We start from the raw sequence: 10,091 nt of genomic DNA, 5'->3' as shown, positions 1-10,091 counted from the left end.
GGGCTTCAGACTGTCGCCCCCATCCTGGCCAGGCCACTAAACATCCCAGTGACCTGGTGCAAGGCGCCCCATCTGAGCTTCCGTTTCCTCATCTGTGAATGGAGACGAGATCCGTTCCTCTGAAATTTGTTGAGAACCAAATGAGTTAACTGTGATCCTCACCAGACTGGACATTTCGTTTTGTACATTAGCAGCCTCAGTGCACTGGCTGCCTGGAAGACAGCCCCCTGCATCAGATGGCTATTCTCTAACCACAATGGTTCCAAGCAGTGTGCACCTACTGTTGCTCAGTGCTCCATGCAGTCCTGCTGATCGGGGGTCGGGGCCAGCTTGGCTGACCCCTTGGTGCTGAATCATGAGTGTGTAGTTAGCAGGGTCAAGAGGCTGGGGCTGGGTGTTCTAGGGAAACTATTGCTCATGTGTCTGGGTGTTGGCCGGCTCTTGGCTGTGGCAAGGGTAAGAACTAGAACCTGGATCTCTTATCATCCACCAGGCTAGCCTGGACGTGTTGCCATGGCACCTAGGCAGGGTTGAAAGACAGGAAGTAAAAGTAGCCAAGGCCTCTTGAGCTAGACTGGAAACTGGCATACTGTCTATTTCTACCACATTCTAGCGGTCAAACCAAGTCACAAGGTTGGCCCTTGTCAAGCAGCAGAGAAAAACTGGAGTTTTTCTCTAAACTCCAGTCACACTGCCTAGAGCATGGATATAGAAAGGCGTGAGAAATTAAGACCACAATCCATCTACCACAGCTCTGTCTTTAGAAAAGGGGAAAACAATATTTCTTCATGCTTGTTTTAAACATAAAAGAATAGGAAGTATTTAAAAGATCTAGGACACTGTGTGTCACAACCTAGGCACCCAGTAATGTTAGTGCCTTTACTGGACCAGTCTAATGTGTGCATTATAATTCAATCTAATATTTGTTTCCAGGGTTGAATTTTTTTTTCTTTCAGGGAAAAAGTGAACTCTAGATAGACTTAATTCTGGCTGAAGAATAAATTATATATGCTATATTCTTCAAATCTAGTTTAGAAATAATGAATGTTCTCTGTGTAGGCATCTCAAAAATAGAATGTGTTTCCACTGTGAGTTGAATAGATTTGCAGATTTTCTGTAACTTGTTAAATAGAGAAAGATATACATGCATGATGAGGGCTCCTTTGTCACTCACTGTGAAGGATCTGTGCCATCATAGCCTTGAGGGCTGGAGACACAGCCCATCACTATTTGAGTATTATGAGAAGCTCAAGTGTGCTTATCAGCACCATAGAAGTAACATAGGTGGTGGCCAAGTCGCCAGGTTAGACAGATCTCTTTAGTTAATTTTAAGAAGCAAAAGACGCCGTACCCACCCATGCACAGAAAATGCTGTCCCAAATGCAATGGGTGACTTAGCTTACATACCAAGAGCTGAAAAATGCTATTTACAGGAGCAGAAAATTGCAGGGCAGAATGCATGAAGGACTATGCACAAATATTCAGGACAACCACATGTAAATAAAAAGGAAGGAAAATAATGGCTGTTCCTACTATTTAGTAACTGTTTGATTGGTGATAACTAACAAAATATCATAAGTTTATGGCAAAAAAACCTTTAAGACCTGGTTTCCTAACGTGAAGACTGGAAACTTTATTCCTCTGAGAGAAGTGTTTAGGTGATAATTAGATACAAAAGGGCTCTTCAGAGAGGTGACATAAATAAGGGCAGAGTTGCCTCATTAGAGACCACAGAAAGATAGATGAACATCACCCTGCAGAGGCCTGTCCTAAAATAGGTCAAAAGAAAAACTTTAATGAGTTTAAGGAGGGGAGCTTTGATGTGGCATCTTTCGAGAATATTAAGTAGTAAATCAAAACATTACCTCTAAGGGAGAGGATATTCTGGAAAAATGATGTATTTTTCTTATCTTGACTGTTGTTTCTTATCTTAACAAATTACCTGCCAATAACAATATTTTACAGCTAACTAGTGTTTTGCAAACTGATGTCCATTCCCTGGAAAACATAAAGAAACTATTTTTTTAGGGGTTGCCTGAAAAATATGTGGAAAAAATGCAACTGTAAAAAGAAAATTTTTTTTCTGAGCAAGGACTGACCACACAGTGTCATAAAGAGAATCACTCCTTGGGTGAGATAGTGATACCTGTGCCATCAATGGGCATTTGTTGAATAAAGATTTTATGGAGTGTTTTTTATGGATCTGGCCCATTACTAAGGACTTTTTAAACATGATCTTATTACAGCTCTACAACAATCCCATTATGTGGGTACTGTTATTATTGGTTACAAAACTGAGACCCAAAGTGTTGCTACTAGCAAGTGGTTGAGATGGGAACTCAAATCCTGCAGCTAGAATTCCCCTTAACCACCATCCTCCTTTTTCCAACTGGAGGTAATAATCCTATATAATAAAAGTATAATATGCAAATCAACCAAACTGCAGAACTACTAGTTGCGTATTGACCACCAGGGGGCAGACACTCAATGCAGGAGCTGCCCCCTGGTGGTCAGTGCACTCCCACAGGGGGAGTGCCACTCAGCCAAAAGTCGGGCTCACGGCTAGTGAGCCCAGCAGCGGTGGTGGGATCCTCTCCAGCCTCCGAGGCAGTGCTAAGGAGCAGTGAGCAGAGCACTAAGGAGCACCCGGCAGGCAGGTGGTAAGGAGTAAGGGGTCCCAGACTGTGAGAGGGATATCTGACTGCCAGCTTAGGCCTGGGGATCGGGCCTAAGCTGGCAGTCGGACATCCCCCGAGGGGTCCCAGACAGCAAGAGGGCAAGGCTGGGCTGAGGGACACCCCCATCCAGTGCACAAATTTCGTGCAATGGGCCTCTAGTTAATAATAAAGAGGCACGTACACATTTTCTAATGATCCTCAGAATCCAAGTTAAAAGGTCAAATTTGGTTTTTATTTATGAAACTTCCTTTTATTTTTCAATATTTTATTGAAGCGTTTCTGGGTAAATATAGCATATAATTTCATTTTTTTAAAACCCCATTATAATTTGCTTAAGAATTCCTTCTTCTGACTAGTACAAAGGTTTATATTTTAAACATCTAAAACTGTGTTAAACATCTTAAAAGTATGGGGCAACTAAAATTAGAACCAATAGGTAGAAGTTTCAGGAAGAAAAGTTTTAATATTCCAAACTACTTGAAAATGCTTTGAGCTGCTCTAGGATATAAGAAACTAGTCATGCCCTGGCTGAATTGGCTCAGTGGTTGGAGCAACAGTTGGTAGACTGAAGGGTCATGGTTTTAATTTCCAATCAAGGGCACATACCTGGGTGGCAGTTTGGATCCCTGGCCCTGATTAGGGCAGGTGGGGGAGGCAACCAATTGATGTGTCTCTCTCATATTAATCTGATTGGGGCTCGATGTCTCTCTCACATCTCTCTCTCTCTCTCTCTCTCTCTCTCTGTGTCTCACTCTCTCTCTCCCCCCCCCACCCCCCACCTTCCATTTTCTCTAAAAAATAAATGGCAAAGACATTTTCTTTGGATGAGGATTAACAACAAACAACAACAAACAAACAATCAAAAACAAAACAAAAACTACTCATGATGAGAAGTATTCCAGAAGAGAGTAGGTAAACTGTCAATTGCGGAGTGAGTGGATTATAGGGCCTGCCTTCCAGCCTAGAGTCCATGGGATCCACCAATTGGTTTTAATCACTGCCGTTTGGAGTCATTGTGTAAAAGAAAGGCTCTTACCTGTTCAAAGGTCCTGATCTATGTGAAAACTAAATCGAGCAGTTCTAGCATCCAACACTTTCTTTTCTCTAGCTCAGTATTTCCCATGCCGTGGGTTTAATATTACTATATTGCTCATAGTTGGTGCAATTACAAAAAGACAGTATAGCCTTTCAAAATAGCTATTAAAGATTTTTGTTCTCTTTGCCCAAATTAAATAAGCCACAAGACTTTAGGAAGCCTCAGTTACAGTAGCTGTTACAATCTGATATCATCATCATAACTTTATATTATTCTTTGAATCCTCATTCCTGCATTTTCCAATAATTAGAGCAGTGGTTACTTCCTACTGTATTAGAGGATTAGTCACTGATGTTTAATCAGTGAAAGGATCACAATTAATCAAAGCTCCTATTTAGAAGAACTTGCCAGTGGTCAGGAAGACTTTTCAGCCTTCTGATAAATCCTATCACAGAAAGCTGCAATAAGCAGATTAAATAAATTGGGCTTTCCTGATTCAAAATGGAATTTCATAACTTCAAGTACAAGTTTTCCCGAAATCTAAACTAGGGCATATACATTCTATTCTCTATTTCAAGAACACATAATCAGCTTTCGAAGCAAAAAAAAAAAAAAATCCTTTGAAGGAAAAAAATAATTCAAACCAAATCTTGGTAACAGTTCAAAATTCATTCAACATGAACTATTTTAACATCACTCTCCCCATAGCTGTGCAAATAGAAATGAATCTGTATCCAGCTTCTCCATACACTGAGCATCCCTGTCATGGTACTCGTGCATTCATAAGTACCCATAGTCACTATTGTCTGAAGGTTCCCAGAAGGAAGTCACCTGGAAGGGATCATGATAAGGACAGCTAGGTCACTGTCAGGAGGCCTGGAGGTTCACCCTAAAATTGAGTCTCTTAGATCTGAGTTAGAATCTTAGCTCTACTTCTTAGCAGCTGTGTAAACTTCACCTCCAAAATGTTGCTAATAACGGTAACTATTGCACTCTGGTTGAATGGGTACATTCAATGAAAGATTGCAAAGCCCTGGGCATAGTGCTGGCACATGGAAAATGCCCCCAAATATTAAACAGTCCTCCATCGCATACTGCAAGCGCCCTTCTTCTCTCTCTCAAGAATCACAAGAAGTTCAAGAAGATGTTGACCGACTTACATCCCTTCCATACCCTGAGAAAACATTTCTCATTTTTGTGTTTTTCCACCTGTCATCTTAGGTTGGTCCATTTCTGCCTCTGCTATATATATTTTTTTCTCCCCTGGCCTACTGCAGAATGGAGTATGTGGTAGCCATTGGGGAAGATACATACTCAGTTTATCTTCTGTGTTTTATCATCTCTCTGTCCCAATTCAGCCTGTGATGATGGCTACATTACACATTTGTCCAAACATGGAATGACAATACTCAGAGTGAACCCTAAGGCAAACTGTGGACTCTGGGTGAGGGATGTTGATAATCGGGGAAGCTATGCAAGTGTGAAGGCAGAGGATATATGGGGAAATCTCTGTACCTTCTTCTCAATCTCTGCTCTAAAAAGAGTATTTTAAAAATAAAGCATCAATAAAATAAGAAGAAAAGAAATCTGGGGGAGGGGATTGTAAAAAGAGGTATAAGCGGGATAAATGGTGATGGAGGGAAACTGGACTTGGGGTGGTGAACACACAATACAGGGTACAGATGATGTGCTGTAGAATTGTGCACCTGAAACCTGTATTATTTTTTTAACCAATGTCATTCCAATAAATTCAATAGAAAGCTCTGTCTGACTTTGAAAAATTGCCCCATATTTTAGGAAAAATTGATCTATATTTTGAGTCAATCCAGAGCCAACACTGTGAATTCAACTTTTTCAAAAAAAAACAACAACAAGATCTGAGTGAGAAAAGGTGTTGGAAGAGTGTCTTCCCACATACAGGAGAGAACTGCTTCACAGCCCGTGCACAGCACGTGTGCTATTTCTGTCTTCTGTAACATCCCTTCCCATCATTGAAACTGCTGCTTGTACATCAAAAGGCATCTCAGATGTGTCTGCATCCATAGAATCTTTCCCTTTTTGCTTCCCAGGAGTTAGTCACTGACTTCTCTGTCCTGCATGACTATCTTTGATACACGTTTGTTCACTGTGTGTAGATATCGGTCCACATTCCTCTGCCCCAGCAGCTCCCAGGGGCTGGGACTCCATGTATCACTGGCACCAGAGAGTGCCCACCATGAACTGGATCTTGATAAGTACTGAACTGAGGCACTGCCCATTGGAGGGAGGGAGTTAGGGAGGCAGTTTACACCTGGACGTCCTCATTAAATCTAGATGTGCCTCTCCTTAAATGGGATCTTTGAGGCAACCACTCAACACTAAATGCCTTGGTTTCCTCGTCTGTAAATAATATCTATCTAATAGAGCTGATGAAAGGATTAAATAAGGCAAATACCAGGTGTTATGATGACTGCTGTTATCATCAGTGTTATAGTGATTTGTCTTGATAGATCTGTCACTACCCAGGACATCTCTGAAAAACTGTTTTTATTACTGAGGCTCAGAACTTCACCAATATAGTACACACACACACACACTCACAATTTAAAAACAACTCAGATAAATATAAAAATATATAGGATGCCATCTGCTCATATGTTGGAGGTGGCCAATTTGATAAAAGTCTAAAGCAGCGTTTCTCAACCTGTGGGTCGCGACCCCTTTGGGGGGATCAAATGACCCTTTCACAGGGGTCGCTAAGACCATCAGAAAACACATATATAATTACATATTGTTTTTGTGATTAATCACTATGCTTTAATTATGTTCAATTTGTAACAATGAAAATACATCCTGCATATCAGATATTTACATTATGATTCATAACAGTAGAAAAATTACAGTGATGAAGTAGCAACGAAAATAATTTTATGGTTGGGGGTCACCACAACATGAGGAACTGTATGAAAGGGTCGCGGCATTAGGAAGGTTGAGAACCACTGGTCTAAAGAAACATATTTAAGTGTTGACATCATACTATGAGATATCTTTTGATTGGATAGTAACTTTATTAAAATAATATTTGAAGAGTACATGTTCTTTGGATGGATTATGTGTGCAACAAGAAAACTGATTGGGCCCTGGCCAGTGTTCTCAGTAGTTAGAGTTCCAGCCCACGCCCTGAAGGGTCTTGGGTTCAATTCCTGTCAAGGGCACATGCCTGGATTGCAGGTCCGATCCCTGGCCCCAGTCAGGGCAAATGTCGGAGTCAACAAATCCATGTGTCTTTCTCACATCAATGTTTTCCTCTCTCCCCCACACACCCCCTCCCTTCCACACTCTCTAAAAAAATCAATGGAAAAAAATTATCTTCAGATGAGGTAGAAAAAAAAGAAAAGGAAAGGAAAGGAAGGACTGATTGGAGTCAAATAATCACCACCTCACATGCCAAATGCCTAATTCAGTGCCCAGAGCTTACTCCCAGAACTTTCCAAGGGATGAGTGACAAGCAAACCAAGCAGAGCTACCAAACAGAACTCTCCTCTTTTCCTCTAGCTGCCTACCTACTCCTCCTACCCCTCCTCCCCCACCCCCGGACACACACACTCTGTACTAGCTCCAAGTTTAAGAATTTAATCCTATTGGGTGGGCAGTTTTTCAGTGGTCCTGTGAGTAAGGGAATGGATAGATAGGTGTGAATGCTGTGTCTCTCGGTTCAATTGAGGTGGTAATGGCCTGTATCACTGTTCCCCCTCTGCAAGATTCATAAACACACCAAAAGGGTCTTATGCAAGAGCTGCTCCCCATAATTACTCCTACATCCACAACCCGGGTTCACTCCATTATGTCTTCCCTACGGCATGCTTAATGCTGTTTGCAAAAATTCTTAACACATCAGATTGTAAGGCTTTCCAGGCTGCTGTCAATTCACAAATGCTATTTTCAGGGGGGAAAAAATGTGTTCTTATACAAACAAAATCTCTTGGAAAGCTTCTTCATGTCACTGGCCCCTATACTACTTCTCATCAATGTCCACGTTTCTCCTGACCCTCCACACTGTTCTCAGTGAGTTCAGAGGAATCTCATACACTTCAAAAGAAGAATCAGTTACAGTAAATGCCTCTCTTATTTAAAAACAGAATGTTCACTCCGAGTTGAACACTAAGGAACAGTTGCTGGTACATTTTTAATTAGATGACTAGAATTCAAATAACTTCTACATAATGGCAACCTGTTGACCCTTGACAGATGGTGTGAAAACACAGCACTACATAATGATCTTGCTTACTCCTAAGACACATTATTTCTTCAAAAACAATAAGCATCTCCATGGTGCCTTTTCTATTTTCATCTTTTTAATTCCTTCCAAGTGTTTGGTACAAAATTATGTTTGTTTCTATTCTACAATGTGTGTGAACATATATTTATTTCTCTATTAATTTAATCAATCTGAGTCAGTAATTTCTTTCTTTCATAAGGGTTCAAGTAGAAGATGGGAAATTGCTGATCCATAAAGTCTATAAACATAAGGAAACATTAAACATCTGTCAACCAGGAAAAATGCATCTATGGTGAGCTGAGTTGAAGGAACAAAGAAGCTAATTTGTTTTCTGTCTCCCCCGCTGTCGTTTTTCTTCTCCAGAGAGTATTTCCCATTAAAGCTCATCTACTCTTCAATTTTTTTGGCACAATATTCAAACATTTTTCTAACAATAGTCCACATTTTTCTAACTCCTATTGAATCTGCTAAACAGGATAATGGATAAATCAGTAGTATCTTATGTATAGATGAGAGGCAGTTTAAGAAGATAAACATATAGTGCTTGAGTTTGAATCTTACCTTTACCGTTTTTAGATAAAATACATTGGACAAGTTTTTTCAACTCTTTATGCCTTGGTTTCCTCAACTATAACAAGGAGATAATTAAAGAGCCTACCTCAAAGAGCCTGCGAGAATTAGATGAATTAATACAGAAAGGTGCTTCAATCAGTGCCTATTACATAGTAAATGCTCAAAAAGTTATCTAATAATAAAAATATTTCTGTAGAGTAACCATCTTATCTCTCTCATGTATTTTATTGTCATGCATGTAAACACTGGAAGGTGGCCAAAGGTTGATCACAATGGGCATCAGAAAAGTACTCATATCTACTTATTCTCATCCCATGATTCTTTCCATTGCATGATGCCATGAGGTCTTAAAAGAAAAAAAAAACTGATTTTTTTGTTTTGTTTTGTGTAAATCTATGCTTTCATTACTATGGCAACATTTGTCAAATTATTAATATAACTAATAATACCTCACCCAATCAACTAGTGGTTGGCCACATCATCACATCATTATTCAAGCTACTCCCCTTTCTCATTCTGGACGCCTAAGACATAGTCCCACTATTATCCACAGTGAGGGGTTGGAAATATTAACAAACTAGAGGCCCGATGCATGAAATTCATGCAAGAGTAGGCCTTCCTTCCCATGGCTGCCGGCACCAGCTTCCCTCTGGCACCCAGGACCTGGGCCACCCTTGCAAGTCCAGCTTCGTCCAGAAGGTCAGCCGGAAGGATGTCCAGTCTAATTAGCATATTATGCTTTTAAACGGTGTCCCAAAATTCACGCAAGAAGTAATTTTGATAAAAAACACAGGTTTATAATTACAAATTGTAAATTTTTTATTGATTCATAAAGTATACAGTATAGGATTATGTATCGAATAGCATATCTGGTAAATGGCCTCCAAGGCTTTGCTGGCACATACACACTCTTTTGTTGAAATTTTCCATGACCGAAATGCGGCTGCTCAGGCAATAACAGTTAATGGTGCTCACTATCGCGACATGATAATCCAGTTTTTTTTCCATAAATTGCAAGATATGGATGTGGACAACATGTGGTTTCAACAAGACGGTGCCATATGCCATACAGCCTGAGACACAATTACTGCATGACTCATTTCCTGGTCATTTAATTTCCCAGAATTGGCTGCCCAGATCATGCGAATTAACGCCGTTGAACATTTTTCTTTGGGGTTTTTTGAAGTCAATTTGGTTCTTCTTTAGAACAATTTAAAAAAAATTGTGGTTAATTCCCAGAAGTTATGTAAGCAAGAGCCCAAATTGCATTCCTGAAGATGTGTCCTGAAATTCCAGAATTCTGTTTCCCCACTCGTTTTCTTAGTTTTTATTATCAATCCTCTATCCTTCTAATAAATTTGGGTGTTTTGTTTATTTTAGTATCAGCCAGAATCAATATCTGATTCATACTACCAAAAACTATAACATACATAATTGAACATTTACCTTATATATAACTGTATTGAACATCTACATCTGCTGTTTTATTTATTGACGTAATACCTAGCACTGATCCTTCTCCTCAACATATCATCACTTTTCTCTC

At 40.0% G+C, this 10,091-nt stretch overlaps 1 protein-coding gene across 2 annotated transcripts in view; it reads right to left on the bottom strand.

The window, feature by feature from the left end:
* GRM7 (glutamate receptor, metabotropic 7) overlaps window positions 1-10,091 on the bottom strand; it is a 758,177-nt gene that overhangs the window by 430,740 nt on the left and 317,346 nt on the right. The window lies entirely within an intron of this gene.

This window comes from Myotis davidii, unplaced genomic scaffold (genome assembly GCF_000327345.1).
Source record: "Myotis davidii unplaced genomic scaffold, ASM32734v1 scaffold73, whole genome shotgun sequence".
NCBI classification, from domain to species: Eukaryota; Metazoa; Chordata; class Mammalia; order Chiroptera; family Vespertilionidae; genus Myotis; species Myotis davidii.
This window is presented reverse-complemented; position numbering and strand designations above follow the sequence as displayed.